Genomic DNA, 16097 nt, shown 5'->3' on the forward strand with positions numbered 1-16097 from the left:
AAGCAGGGAGAAGAAGTGTGACATAAAAAGAAAAGAAAAATTGTATTAATGTACATTTACTCAGCCTCTTATCAAATTAGATATAGTTTGTAGTGGACCACAATCCTGCATTTAATAACAGAATGCTTGAGAAAGAACATCAGAACAAGATCCATAGGAGAAACAATATAAATGTACTTATTCTCAAGCTCCCACAATGCAGTCAGTCAATACTGGCAAGTTTTAAGAAAAGTTTTTTCCCTGCTGTCAAACAAATTTTAACTTAGTGTCCAGCAAATATTTTTCTGACAGTTTTGATTTTTTGTTCTCTTTCTAGTTAATTAATCAGAAAAGATTAAAAAAATGTACTAGGTAAAATCATGTTTTCTCTCCAACCATCAAAGACCCAATGTTCATAAATTATATTTCAAGTATGGGGCCTTTATTTAGAAGTTTTTTACTTTAAAATTTATTTTTAAAAATGGAGTATCTACAACTGACAAGCCACTTACCTTCTTATCAGTGTTCTTACAGCAGAGTTTTTTGGCAAGAAAATCAAGAGAATATTTTTTGAATTTAAACATGCCTCACTAGTTAAAAGCAGTGCATTTTTTTCACTTTTATTTTAAAAACTCTTCACATAATGCATGTAATATGTTATTTCAGAGACCCAACACTGCATAATTGGACACTGTTACTTCACAAGCAAATGCTGTGATGAGACATTTGCAGGTGTCCTTCTGTCTGTCATCTTCTCACAGCATTCTGTGGGTTTGTGTAGCATCCCAGGTTTTCACCTGCATTTGGAAGGCAGGAGTCACCAGTCATCTCTGGAAGTTAAATGGAAATGTTTGGCCTCTAAGTGTGAAACTTGAAAAATTCCGCTGGAGAGTGAAACCCTGAGTAGCCCTGAACCCTCACTTTGCAGAAGTCTTGGCAGAGAAAGAAATGCATCTCTTTTCTTGATAGCTGAGAATATGTCCTCAGCCATGCCTGAAGTGTGGCATCCCAGATACAGACTGATGAAAGCAATTGAACTGATGTTCTTTTCCTTCCTTTGGCAAGTGGAACGAAAATGCCAGTGTAGTGCTCGAGGATCAAATAAAAGGATAGAGAATTTTATCCAGGGAGTTCTGGTGGGAGTCTCTGCTGTTGGTCACTCTGACAGAACAAGGCAAGAGTATTCAGTTTTCCTCTTTTATTTCTACTTTCTAAATCAAATGGGGCATCAGGCAAGCTATACTATTCTTTGAGTTAGCTGCACATCTCTTGGGGTTCAGTTTTGTTGTTTTATATTGGCCTTTCCTTGATTTATCCGAAAATTCTTATTTTGCTCTTCTGGCTCAGAATTGTTTTCTCTCTGTGTGCTACTCTGCAGTTGGCTGCTGTTGTCTTCCCCAGAGAAAGCTGCATTTCTGTGTTGCCATGTGGATATAGTATGTGAAGTACTGTAATAAATGGCACTATAAAAATGTAATAGAGTTATGCTATTTGTGTATATATAGTGATCTGTGAAATAAATTACTAATGAAGTGCAGTTTCATTTAGGCTTTATTACTGTTTCACATAGAAAAACCCCATGATGAATGATTCTTTGTCATTTCTGTCATAAACACCATTTTTCTGGGTGGTATAACTCCTCCTCCTTAAATCGTACTCAGCCAAAACTTGTCATGCATGTGTCAGTTTGAATAAGCATTTTTAGAAACCATTAGTTAAGGGAGTTGAGGTTTTCTGGGTCTTTGTGTGCAAGTGTTTATTATAAATAAATGACTTCTGTCTCAACCTTGGTTAGTCTAATGTGTTCAAGAAAAGTTCGGGGACAAGTCAGGATCTTGTTGGGATGTGTTTTCTGATCTTTCTTTCATTTTCAAGTGTTGTGGTTGCTATCAAGCAGCTATTGGAGCCCTTGGAACAGAAAGCCTTAGGAAAGATATCCCAGAATGGAAGAATTTAAGAACTATTCTTCTGATGTTCATGCTGTCCCTACTCCAGCTAGATTTTTGACGAAGTGGAAGAATAGGGTCATTGCCTTTTTTCCCCCTTGGGAAAAGATAAATTGTATCATGAGTTATAATTACAATTTAAATTGATTTCAGCTTGCATATTAGTTTAAATTCTATTTCAGTAGCGATGAGGCCTTTGTGTAATTTTCTGTATTAAAAATGCCTGTAAAAGAAGTTGGACCAATTTGGTAGTTTTGGTAGATGCATTTTATCAAGGATTTTATTTGTTTTGATTTGGGTTCAGAGGGAATAAGTATGTAGACATTGTTCAAATCATAGAAACAAAGAATGTCCTGAGTCGGAAGGGACCCATGAGGATCATCCAGTCAAGCTTCTCACCCTGGGCAGGACAGCCCCAAGAATCACACCACGTGCATTGTCCAAATGCTTCTTGAACTCTGTGACCAGTGCTGTGGCCACTTTCCTGGAGAGCCTGTTCCAGTGCCCAGACACCCTCTGGGTGAAGAACCTTTTCCTAATATCCAACCTAAACCTCCCCTGACACAACTTCAGGCAATTCCCTCGGGTGCTGTCACTGGTTACCACAGAGAAGAGGTCAGTACCTGAGAAGCAGCCATGTCCCAGACTTGCCTGTTTAGCAGACTGCTCCAAAATCCTTCATCACTGGACACCAGGAACCTCATGACTGAAATCTGAACACCCAGATTTTCAGCTCTTCATTAATCTGTATGGATTCAAAGACTCAAAGTCTTTGAAGCTCAGCTGATACAGTAGCTTGTTGGATGATTCCCTGGGAGACCCACATGACTGAGCTGGAAATACAGAAAACATGCAGGTATAGAAACTATATGGAAAGAAAAGTCTCTGCACAAGAGATTTCAGTTATCACAAATTCCAGCAAAGTATTTTGCTTTACAGCTCTAATTAGAACATTCTACAGCTAAAGAACAATGGATTTTTCATCAAATACCTACTTCTGACATTGATACATCAAGCTGATCATTACTGTAATAGAAGCCTTCTTGACCACCTCTCAGCAAATACTCACCTTCAAAGCAGGAAGTTTATCTGTATATCTAGATTACTGTATGGCATCAGTGAGTCTTCAAATATTAATTAAACAATGTATATTGTGCCAGGATGGGTAACAGGTTACTCAAAATGAATGGCAGTTGGCAATGTTGTGTTTACACCAGCTTTCCTTGTTGGTGCTCCTGGGAAGTCAAATTCCTGCTCTTAGCTCTGGGGAATGGGCAAAAGGAAGGGAAACACACCCACCTACTTAGCTTCCAAAAAGAGAAGTGTAACATTATCTGAAGAGCAGAAAGCTGAAGTGATTTTATTAATTCTTGGAGAGCTTAACAAAATGTTCTCTCCTGAGTGCTCTGAAAAAAAGGTGTGTCTTTCCAGACTCTATGACTGCTTAACACCTTTCTGATCTTTGAGAATTTAACTCTGTCTTGCATTTTCTCTTCTGGTAATACTGGGCTCTTTTGAGTCTCTTGTGATTTGCATCTGCCCTGCCCTTTCACATATGATGTGAATTTCTTCCTACAAAAATACTTCAAAGCCTCCTCAGACGTGTGTGTTAGGTAGCACTGCCATTTTATCAGACCAAATCTGTTCTGGAAGAGCATTTAAAACAGTAGAGGAAATCACAGTAATAGTTATATCTTGTCTCAGCTTTACTTGTTTAATGAAAGAAATTTAGCAATTATCTATCTTTTATCTGCAATTTATAGATAGTCAAGTTAGTTACTTAAATTTAAAACTTCAGTATTCTTAAGGAATAACTCAAGGTGTATAGTATTGTAGAAGGTCATGTGAATATTTCAGGTTTGTAGCAGGTCAATCTACTGAAAAGGAAAACATGATGTACAAATCAAAGGATTCTAAAATGGGTCAAAACCCACCTTATCCTCTTTCCTTTAATTTCTAGATCAGGGAATCCCTGAATAATTATTGTCTCTTGGGTAAGTGCTAGTATTGATAAGCAATCACATCACAGCATCCTTTTATTTTAAGGTCAGTGCAGGTTCTGTGTTTCTGTCTTGGCCTGTTCATTTTAGGTTGGTGCAGTTTGAATCTGTCACCTTGTAAAAATTCCTTCTCCCCTTGCATTGAGAAAAGGCACAGAGTGATGTCAGCTAGTAATTTACTCTGTTCCTTTGAAAATAATAAGAAGTAATTTTGGGTAATTTTGGGAATTACAGAATTCAAACCTCTGTTTTCATGCAGTATGAATCAGCTTAATATCTGTTCCTACAATTTGAGCAATGATAGCAAAAGGTAACCATTGTTTTTGATGTGCACAAATTACTCCTACTCCCAAGCACATCAGTTGGAGTTCTGTGGTGGAGAGTGGGTAATGAATAATACAAAATATTATTTCACTTGTAAAAGGCAAGAAGAGAAATCTGGTATCTGACATTGTGAATGCTTAGTATTTAGTAGGTATCTTACTGTATATTAGTTTTTTAGTAGAAGAGCATAAGTGAAGCTTGATTGTCACAGTTTGTTTCTTGTAGCAATGTAACCATCTGCCTGCTGGTTTTATTAACTTCATCAGTGCTTGAGGATTATATGTGCCATTGGTATTTTGCAGAATTTCATTTATAAAAAGACCAACTGCAGAAATTAGTGCTACATGTATCATTTGCTTCCAGCTTTATTTTATGTTTCTCTCCATGGAATTATTGTGTAGTGGTAGTTAAATGGTTACCTTATCTTACTTAGCTGCCTTTTTTGCTTATACCTACAATCTTTTAGCTTTTTCCTTTTCCATTCTCCATCAATCAGTAGCTTTCAAATATTTATTGTTATGTTCCTGTAAATGTTTGAGTTTTACACTGAAATAGTTTTAGGGTTATGACAAAAGCATTTAGTTCAGAGAACATTTGCAATTGAAGGTTAAATGTAACATATGTCATCTGCACCTAAGCAGATTTAAAAAGCTGTTAAATTGGCACCCCTGTGTGTACAGTAATTGAAGGTCATTTTATGACACATTTCTCCCTTTAGCTGACATTTTTTCTTCGGTTTTACTGGATGATGTGGACAGCATGGTGTTGTTGTAATGTGCCTTATTTGTACAGCTTTATTAAGGTAGCTTTAATGCAGGTATCTTACAGACTAGATAAATTAATAAATTCCAAAGATTTAAGCTGCCTTTTCCATAAAATTCTGGGTCTGATTCCTGAGCTGAGCTAGCCAAGGGTTTTCAGACAGATTACTACACCCAACTGACCCTCTGTCCTTATGCAGAAAGTTAATACTTATTTTTCCTAACACACCTGTATGGATGGTGTATGTGTGTATTTCACAGTCATGCATTAACAATAAACATCAGTTTCACTTTATATGAGTTGGAAGCTGAAGGGTTTTACTTCAAAATCCCAGTTGTCTTTAGCTACAAGAAAGCTACTCTTTCAGCTTCCCTAGGCAGTCCAGAAAGGCTTGCTGCAATTGCATTGCAATCTGGCTGCTCTGATTGATGTGGTAATGGAATTCTTGTTTGCTTGTTTGCAGTAATCCCTAGAGGTCCTCCTCAGTATCAGTATGTCTACATATGTGAATAGGAAGCTTTACATTTTTGATTAAATGTCATGGTTTCATATTTCTGCAGGCTTGGTCGCTGTATTTCAGAAGTGTGAATCGGTGTTTTCCACCCTGCCATACCCATGTTGTAGAAGTTCTTTTTTGATTTCTAAAGCCTAGTTACAAGCTCTTGTCACACTTGAAACAGGTCTCACCTTTTAAGAACATGTTTTGCAGGGGTGTTAGCAGAACTATTGTATTAGCTTTTGTCTGTAGCAAGGCTAAAATCAGTTGGAACATCTAGTAGGACACAACAATGGTGCTGTGCCCCCTGAAAGCTAAAAAATACAAGATCCAGAGCTATCTCTACAGCATCCTTTCCCATCAGTCCTTCTGATGTGTGAGGAGCCCTTCACTCAAGGTTGTTCTTCTGATGCAAACTAGTGAAGCCTTTGTTCCCCTCTTGTTCCCTTCAAGCAAGTTTTCTAAAGTACAGTGCACAGCTGTTAGGGCTTTAAAAAAAAAAAGAGGGCTTTGTATGCAATACAAGTTCCATTTACATTTGACAGAATTATTAGTACTTTAAAAAGAGACCTGATAAAGCACCCCCCTTCCAGTGGGAAAGTAAGTGCTTCACATAAGTGCCTTTTTAAAAGACTGTGCTAGGAGCTGTGTTATGAGAGTATAACTAATGTGTGGACATAAGTGGTAATGTATATGGGCACAAGAGACTGGCATGCTGCAAGTTATGTAGCTGTTGAGGATGCACTGCAGTACTGCAGCGTGTAGTGTTCCAACTGCGCCTCCCTTGCAAAGTGCTAACTAGTGAGTGATACGAGTCAGTCTGCAGTGCCTCCAGTGTTGCCTCCATTGTAGGGCTGTGCAGGAATTAGATGGAGAACAGAACATTCCTTTCCATTCTGAATCTGAAGGCATTCAAGGACTTGAAGCAGGATGTTGGATGCAGGTGCGGCAAAAGGAAGAGCAAGCAGAAGTGATCCATCCCTGCTTCTGCAGCACTCTCCTCCTCTTCACCCTTACTCCCACCCTCTTTCTCTGCTTCTCCCCTCACCTTTCCCTCCTCTCACCCTTTTCAATATATTTGTTTGGCTTAAATGCAAAAGGGAAAAAAAAAAGTTGAGACTTTTTTCCTAATTATTTCAGAACATTACTATCCACTGAATTATTTAATCTCAGATTTCATTTAGTTCTCTCTTGTGTTAAGGACATGCAGCCATTTTTTTTTGCATAGAAAAGCAGTGTGTTCTGATGCCTAGAGAAAAGGGATTGGATGCAGGATGTTTGTTTTTGACAGTCATCAAAAATGAGTGACTAATTTTAGATGCTTACATGTAACTTCCCCTCACCTTCTGCTTCTCAAAGGTATATGTCTATAATTTTATTATTAAAGGCTAAGTGAATAGACCCTGGTTGTTTATATCCCTTTTCCTGCACTCTCCACAAAATATGAACATTCTTGGATAACTTAATAATGTTTAACTTTTTCAGAGTCTCTAGTCATATTTCCTTAAACAAGTTCCATACATGCTTGCCTTGATCACAATCCATATATGCTTTTCTGCCTATTTTTCCCCCAGGCTTATGTGCCTTTTCTAGTACCTTTATAAATACTTGGGTTTTTTTCTGTGTGTTCTGACATGCTTGGGTTCACTAATTATGTGAACTATGTATTAGAAAAAAGAGGTTTTAATTGTTACTTCTAGAATTTGAATGCAGTTAGATGGTTCTGTTTGTTGCATGTTCTAGGGGTTTTTTTTCTATTTTGTATGGGTTTTGTTTCATTTTAAAACATGCCTTATCTTTTCATTTTGCCAGATTTATTACTCGCCTAAAATTCTTCATCTAATTTCTTGCATCTGAGCTCAAACAGATTGGGTTCTATTGTCTTTTTTGACACTACAGTGTATTGGAATGAATATAGCTATCCCACTTGTCTTCTTGATTTAGACAAGGTCTAAATTAACAAGTCACATTTCATTTTGAAAACATATGTTTGCAATTCTTCAGTCTTACTCGGCATATTTCCCACTTTAGTGAAGATGGAAAAGGTCTTTGTTTCTTTCTCTAAAAGATGCTTCTTGCTTTTCTCCTCATGTCTGAAGCAATTATTCCTATAGTAGTAGATATTTTCTTTTTCATCCTTTGATGTTTTACTTCTCAGTTTAATCTGGTTATTTTTATAGGACTAAAGTAATACTCAGAATCACTTTTACCATCTGTCTTAAAAATCTGTCTTTTCATTTTGTATTTGAAGGCAGTCTGTTCATGTTATGTCAGTGATCAGGTAGAAATGACAAAGAGCTTTTCTTATAAGAATTGATAACTTCATAATCAGAACTAAAGAAAATTAGCCATAATCTAGGTCATGTTACCCTTTACTGTGAAGAGGTGAGACCCATTGAAGAGAGCTTATGCAGAGTGAACATGAACACCCAAGCTGAGGAATATCAGAATTGCTGAGAGGGCCATGGTATGAGTTGGTACCTATCTGTGTCACCTCCCCAGATCTGAATTTATAGTGGCTGACTTTGTTTTTTCAACAGCTCTTGAGTCAGACCGTGTATTTCTGTCTGCTGTATTTATGTATGTATATAGTATTGGATGTATCTCTTACCATTCATGTATCTCTCAGTGTTACTGTAGACATTTTGTGGTCACAAGAGCAAAAAGGTCCTGTAATTGCATCTTGTCAGAAGTATTTCCCTCATATTCCTGTTGATATACTTCTCACTCAGAAACTCCTCTCTTGGTTTTAAATACATGGTAACTGGTTTAAGAAATGATAGATTTTTCATGAGCCATGGCACTGTATAATATGTGCATTTTTGTGTTTGAGATGAGCCTCTGAGTGTTCCTTATCTTCAGACAAAGAAACAATTGCTGTCCTAGTGTGTCTGTGCGTTTTTGCAAGGCTTGTCTATTTTTTTTTAAATGTTCTGCGTTTTCAGCTGGATTACTTCTTTCACATTCCTATCATCTGTGTCCTCAAGACCTGAAGTCATCAATGTTTTGTACTAAACTTGGTAATTACCAACTCCTTGGCTATTCACTCCCCTCTTTTTTTTGCTTCTCTCCAGTATTATACCACGCCTTTCTCTGCATGTTTCTCTTTCCTTTTTTTAATGTATATCAGAGCTCTTGACAAGCTTTTGCTTCTCTTGAAACAAAAGACAGGCAGAGAAGAAAAGGGGAGTGGTTGTTGCCCTCAAGGGGATCAGCATGTGTGTAGGCCTCTTCTATAGGGTGGATTACAGTCTGGTTCAGTTTTTCGGGGTCAGGGTCAGAGAAGAGGCATGAATTCCATTCAGTGGCATGAATGCCATTGTGATGTGAGTTTAACAGACCATCCCATCTAACTCAGCACTCATAAGGCCACACCTAGAGTACCTTGTCCAGTTCTAGGACTTTGCCTAGATTAGAGAAGGGCCAAGAGCAGTTTTATCAGTATGTATAAAAGGATATGGCACTACCAGAGGCAATAGGTACAAACCAAAAGGCAGGCATTTTCATATGGACATGAATTACAACTTTTTTAGTGAGAGCATAGGCTGCCTAGAGAGGTTGTAAGTTCTCCATCCTCAGACATACTAAAAACTAATTGATTTTTATTTCCATCTGAAGCATGCTATTATAGTTCAATAACACGAACATGTTAATACTTTCAGTGTCATTCTCTCAGGTCTGGCAGATGAATGAAAGGCTTGTGCCTTAACTTGATAGGTTATCTACCACGTGAACAGGTGCTGCCTGTGGATGGGGTTTTGTGCAACCTGGCCTAGTGGAAGGTGTCTCAGGCCATGGCAGGGGGTTGGAACTAGATGATCTTTTAAGGTCCCTTCCAACCTACACCATTCTTTGATCTACTGTAGGATTTACCATTTTGTACTGGAAATTATGTGGATTATTCCATTCCTAGTTTCTAAATCAAATTTGAAAAGAAAATATGTTCATGATTATGGACAGCTCAGCAGAAACATCTGTTCAGTCGACCTTTAAGCAACAACAACACCAGGGAGACTGCACAAAACGAAATACCCTTTTCATTAAATAAATACTATTAAGTCGTCATCTTCAATATTAAGCCTGGCCAGTTCAGTTCAGAAGCTGTGGAAAGAACCCAGAGGAGGGCACTAAAATTTGCATGAGCCATAAAAATGTCTAAAGAAAAATTACTGGACATGAGCTTTTTAATTTACCAGAACAAAATTAAAAGTGAAAAGCATCAAATTTAATACAATCAACTGCTGTATTTCATACAATAGACAACTAACCCATGAAGTCTTTTGCATACTAAAAGTTAGTATTGATTGCTGCCACAGTTCAGCTGATATAAATAGAAGATGGTGGATGCATATATATGAGTAGTAGCCACAGTTATATCAAACAGACTGAAATATTTATGGACATTAAAATTTCCTTTTTCAGTCGTATGCCAGCTAAATTAAATAGAAATAGAAAACTTTTATTTGACAGCTTTCCTGTAACTGGCTATTATGTAGTCTTTCACAGGTTTTATCTACATGATCTGTTCCTTGCAATTATCAAGGTTAGTTCAACCTCTGCTTTGATCTGATATTTGTTACCATATGGTACCACTCAGATATGAATAAATGCTGAAAAATACAGCATCTTTGCTTAGTACTGAGTTGTGTAGTAGAAACACAACGATCAGAATGCAGACATTGTTTAACAGAACTTGCAGATTTTTTGTGACAACTACAGCTGCTTTTCCTTTTGACCCAAGTGTATTCACACTCATTCTCTGTTATAGACTTGCCAACTGTTAGAGCATCCTTTTAGTTTGGTCCCATTTATCACAATCTCTTTTGAATAATAGTTGTATAAGTGGAAAAATGACTTTTAGATAGGTAATGCTATACTTGAACAGTCAGCAGTATTCTATAGGAAATGAAGAAACTTACTCAATTATTTTCATACTAGAAATACATGCGAGTTCACTTTAAAGTATTTTGCAGATGGATAGAAGTTAAGTTTTATAATTGCCATGTATTATTTAACAAGGAGAGCTCTGGCTGTGGATAACTCCTTGACATAATTGGTTCCCAGGTCATTAGCCAAAATAGTGAACAGGATAATGATTGTTTTGCATTCTTGTAGAGAATTTCGGCTTTTATAAGTGCCAGCAGATCTTGTTAGTTTCTGAAGAATGTGTCAGTCAGAACATGAGCAGTCCAGAGACAAACAGGAGCACACATGGTAATAAGTTCTGTTTTACTTTGTAGTACCTCATACTAAAATATCAGTATGGCCAAAGTATATGGCCAAAGTATATGGCCTAGTCTCTGCAGCCATTGAGTATTTCCCAATGAGAATTTCTGTCTCTTAGGCTTAATGAGAAATCCCTTCCACAGGATTGTCACACTCGGCCTCAAGAGAGAAGGTATCTACCTTGACTTTTAGCATGGCTCAAGCTATCAACTGCTAGTAAAAAAAGTTGTTCATGAATAAATAAGCGTCCTTCCAGCCATCATGAAGCATAACTGGTAACAGATACAATGAGTTTGTGTTTGAGAATGATGGTTCCAGAAACTGAGTGTAGTCTAAGGTTCTAATTGCATGCAGGCAAGCTAAGCCATTATCTTATGAAATCACATCATTTCCAAATGTCACTCTGTGCAAATGAGGGGCTCTTCCAGATCCGAATCACGAGCTGTGGTCAGTTATGTTAGACTGTACAGAGTGACTCCACTGGAACTGCATGAAGAGGTCCTGGAAGCCAGAATGCAAGGACTGATTCTTGAGCACCGTTCTTTGAAATTGGAGGTTGACAATTGGTAAATTGACAAAAGACGTTAAATATCTGCAAGAGCACTTTTAGTTTTCTTTCTAATGATGTTGTAATAGATGGCAATTTGTTACACCATCTTGATGTATAAAACATGGCAAAAAAGGAAAATTTATCTCATCTTTACACTAAGGCAAAATCAACGACTGCTTTTCTTTTATATTGGCTAAAACTTTTTTTGGCTGTTCAGTGGTGGAGAATTCACAGCCTCTCCCAAGGAAATCTAGTCCTTCATTGTTTTCACTGATAGAAAGTTTTTTCCTCAGGGTCTGATCTGAATCTCTCTTGTTGCAATTCTGACTGGTACTCTTTGTTCTTTTTGGCATCTACATGTAGAGTGTGGAGATTTCTGTGTTCCTGTTTCTTTTTCTTGAGAAATAGCCCATAACAATGCAGTCTTTGTAGACCTAGGGCCTTAAGTCTGTTCTTAGCCTCATTTATCTCCTTTGCATTTTCTATGGGTTCTGAGTTACATCAGTCAGAATTGAATTTATTGCTCCAGCTCAACTGGTAAGTAACATCAAGGAGAGTAAAATTAATTTCTCTGCTTTGGCACAGTACTTCTGTTTCTAACTTAGAGTGTTGTGCTCACCTTCTTTGCAATTGCAAGGTTGACTTATATTCAGTTTGAGAACAGTCCATCAAAACAAGTACTTTTCTACAGAACCATTGTATAGCCACTTAATTTCCTTATTTTGCATTTCTCTAGTTCTGTGTTATACAAGAGTGTCAAACTTTGCATTTGCCACTATTGCTATGCCCTTCTTATCTCTGTTGCAAAGTAATTCACAAAAACATCGAGAGAATTCTGATGCTCTCTCTACATGCTTTCTGACTGATAGCTTTTTCAAATTACTTCCATCTTTTTATCATGCCTCTGAATATACACTCCCAGTTGATAATAAATAAACAATAGTTCCCTAAGTAAAGAGTTCTGAGTAGTTCTCTGGTGACCTAATTGCAATTTCTATATCCTGGCTTTGCTTGAGAAAATGTTAAGCAACATTGCATTGTTACGATCAAGAGACACAACTTGTGCTCCTTCTCTTCCATCACAAGGCCATTTATGCTGTCAGAGAGAAAACAGACTGATCTGATGTAACCTACTCTTGACAAATCTACGTTGGCTGTTGCTCAACTCCTGGTTAATTTTCAGGCAGTTGTGTGTGGTGTGATGCATTATATGGGTTAGTGGTGGGCTTGGCAGTGCTGGGTTAATGGTTGGACTCAACTGTGTTACAGGTCTTTTCCAACCTAAATGATCCTATGATTCTATCTTGTGCTTGAGCCATTGCACATATTTTCAAAGCATGAAGACAGAGGGAAGAAGCAAGGTATTTAAACACAGGTTTCTTGGGTCAACTGAGAGCTAACACCTAACTTCTTCAAAATGTTTAAAGTCCCATAGATTCTAGGTTGTGTCTGCTCAGAATGTGTCCACATCGGTATCTTAGGACAGCCTAGAGTATCACAAAAAAGAATGGTTGTCTGTGCATAGCCGCTGGAGTTCTGAAGCTGGCTAAGTCTCTAAATCCTTAGCTGTTCCCATTCCCTTCTTTAGACACCGGGGACACATATGTGCTATATATATGTAACTAGGATGTATAAGTTTGCATTTGTACCCATCATTTCTTCAAAATCCATATTTTGAGAGTTCTGAAATAGATTCGTGTCTGGACATTTAACAGGCTACACTATCAAGTCTAGATGATTTGAATGTATTTAAGTAATACTTGTTGAGCTCCTTGCCTGTTCAAGTTCAGTTCTGACTCTTTTGCTTTTTGTTGCTGGTATTAATTGTATTAAGCACCTCAACACAGTAGATTTGTGGTGAAGATTTATGCAAAGAAAGAAGAAGTTTTAACATTAGCTTTGTCTCTGTATTCCTCTAGTATTCCCTCAGTGTTGCACAGTGTACTTTTTCTTTCATCCTCTTCTTGCTTTTAATGTACTTACAGAATTATTTCTTGTGGAGTTTGATGTATCCCTTTCCAACTGTGTCTAATTTTGGCCCATTATACCATGTTCTGCTGTGGTATTCTTCCTTAGTAAGTTGACCTCTTTTCCATTCCCTACATGCTGTGAGATCAACAGCGAGATCCTAACTAAGACAATGTGGTCTTATTGTACAATCCCCATTACTCCTTTGCAGGAGGCTTTGCACTCCATGTGGTCAGCATTGTTTATTTAAAGAACTGTCACAGTTTTTTTTAACTCCTTTTTCACTAGCACCGTGTTCTTCAGGATTCTTCCAACTGCTTTTAGGGAACTATACCTACTTAAATCATATTTTAAAAATTCTTTTGTCATTTCTTTCTTTTCTTCTTTTTTCACAAACAAGCCTAATCTTTTATATTACTATCAGTCATGAATTATCAGATCATCATTTTGCCACTTAAGTCAAAAATGTCAATTGTCAGCTAAATCTTCCAAGTCCTCCTACATACGATTTGCAGTTCTTGCACTAGTGTTCAGCCATCAAAGACTGAAATAAATGTACTACTTCCATCACATTATCCTCTTCTTTAACCCCTCCTTTTATAAATAAATGTATTTTGGCAGTGGATTTATTTGAATTTGATTTGCCCATACTATTGGGCTGGGTATATAAATACAGCATTCAAATTCTGAAGAAACAAGCAAGTCTGTCTATAGAGCATGTTTCTTCTCTCCACAAGGGCTGTTTGCAGTCACTGCTTACCTATTGCCATATCTCTAAACCTCCTTGGGGCATCACCATGTGGTGAAGATGACAAAGCCATTCTGCCTTTAGCATCTATTAAACCACCACTTCATTATCAGTATATGTCTATCACTGCTGATAAAATATCAACAGATCCCTAGGTTCCATGATGATTCCTACGGCCTCCTTGTCACTTCTGATCTGCTCAGTCTCATGTCTGGATATATTATTAGGGTGAAGGTGGAGGGACATCATGAACAGTGAAAATGGTAGGTTTTGCAGGTATCATACCTAACACCTTCCTGAGGTTCATCACACAGTCTCTGTTGTCCTCATTCCCTCATTTCAGGTGATGTAGGTCAAGTCAATACTTGAACTTAAAGCTCTCTAAAGTGTCTGCCTTCAGCATGTCAGTCACTAAAGTTGCTGTATCTTCAGATGCTCCATCTGCACTGTACAATAATCACAGGTCAGTGGAATGCTGGTGCCCAGCGCTAGAGAATCAAATTGGTTACAAATTCGTGTTACAAAACAGCAGTGGTGTCTCTTTGCACACATAAATAAAATGTTATGATTCCTGTGTGTGATATAAATGCTCCTAAATTTTTCATTTGTAATATTTTGGAATCTTTAAAGCAAAAGCATCAAAATGTATTTCCTCATATCTTCCATCTTTTGTAGATAATTTCTTTTACATACCTTTGGGAAAGTATGTGAATTATAAGATTGTTCCCCCAGATAAAATATAGAGTTAGTAGCAATTTTTAGAAAGGGTATAAAAAATGAGTGGTACTGGACCCTTCATTTACATGAATCTTCACTTCCTTTGCTGATTTTTTGATTGCCTTTGTATTTTTGGTTGGTTGGTTTTGGTTTTGTTTGGTATTTTTGTTGTGAGGCTAAGAGAATTGGGATGGCTGGGCCTGTGAAAAAGATGGGGGAAATCTTCTTTGCAGGACCTGTTGCTGTGCAACTGAGGGGTAAAGGTTTTAAACTGGAGGAGGATTGATTCAGATTAGATATAAAGAAGAAAGGTTTTTATGAAGAAACCTGGAACAGGTTGCCCAGGGAGATGGTAGGTGCCTCATGCTGGAAACTTTCAAGGTCAGTTTGGATGAGGCTCTGAGACACATGATGGTGAATGTGTCTCTCTGAGAGTTCACTGTGTCCCTGCTTATTGCAGAGGGGTTGGACTAGGTGACCTTTAAAAGGTCCCTTCCAACTCAAACTATTCTATGATTCCAGTCAAATGGCATGATATTCACACATAAGCATCCATGTAAGAAATATGGTATACTACACAAGAACAGCGTACAGTGGATCATTGGAAATTTTATAAATACATTAGGAAAATTTTGAGTCATTTGAAAGAGGTATAGAAATAGTAGATTAGCTAATTCCTTGTCTTTCAAGGTTCTAGCCAAAATCAGATAACCTACCAGTATACACCTGTGCAGTAATTGCTGTATACTTACTAAACACCAATGTGCATCTTCATGTTGAGCTAAAAAAATAATCCTTATTTTCAGAAGAGAATTTTCAGTGGAACTTGGAGGAAAATAATTGAAGTAGTTGTTTTGGAAAGGTTACTCAGTTTGTTCTGATAAGAGTGTTTGACATTTGCTTTGTAATGCAAATTGAGGCTGGGTTTTAACAGATATGTTTTGGGGTTGGGTGGTTTTTTGTTTGCTTTCAATAAAAAGAGGAACTTTCAAAAGCCATTGTGAATTCTGCATGAAAGTATTAATTAGAAAACATAATTCTAGCATTGTGCTTAATCAGAAAAACCCAGAAATTTAAAGCCCAACAGAATGAAACATAAACTTTCCAAGAAATGTTTGTTGTTCCAGCTCATTAACACACTGTCTCTGTTGAACAGCATTTTTTAAATACCATAAAAATTAACAGTGTATTTAAGAACTGCTCTATTGGCATGTTTCTCCAAATTCTAATTTAAAGCTGGTGGTTAATTGTGCTGTCTCTATCATCAGAGCTTAGAGAAGTGAATACACTCCATGGCTTCAAAATTTCCACTTTTAACTTGTTGATTCAGGTGAAAATACATTCTCCAAGTGAAGTAAGAAAATATTTCAGTGGAGGTTGT

At 37.3% G+C, this 16097-nt stretch overlaps 1 protein-coding gene across 8 annotated transcripts in view; it reads left to right on the forward strand.

Annotated features, from left to right (window-relative positions):
• The window catches only part of ASXL3 (ASXL transcriptional regulator 3), a 127505-nt gene that overhangs the window by 88512 nt on the left and 22896 nt on the right, over positions 1 to 16097 (forward strand). The gene's annotated exons all lie outside the window — the stretch shown is intronic.

The sequence above is a fragment of the Motacilla alba genome, chromosome 2 (assembly GCF_015832195.1).
Source record: "Motacilla alba alba isolate MOTALB_02 chromosome 2, Motacilla_alba_V1.0_pri, whole genome shotgun sequence".
Classification (NCBI taxonomy): Eukaryota; Metazoa; Chordata; class Aves; order Passeriformes; family Motacillidae; genus Motacilla; species Motacilla alba.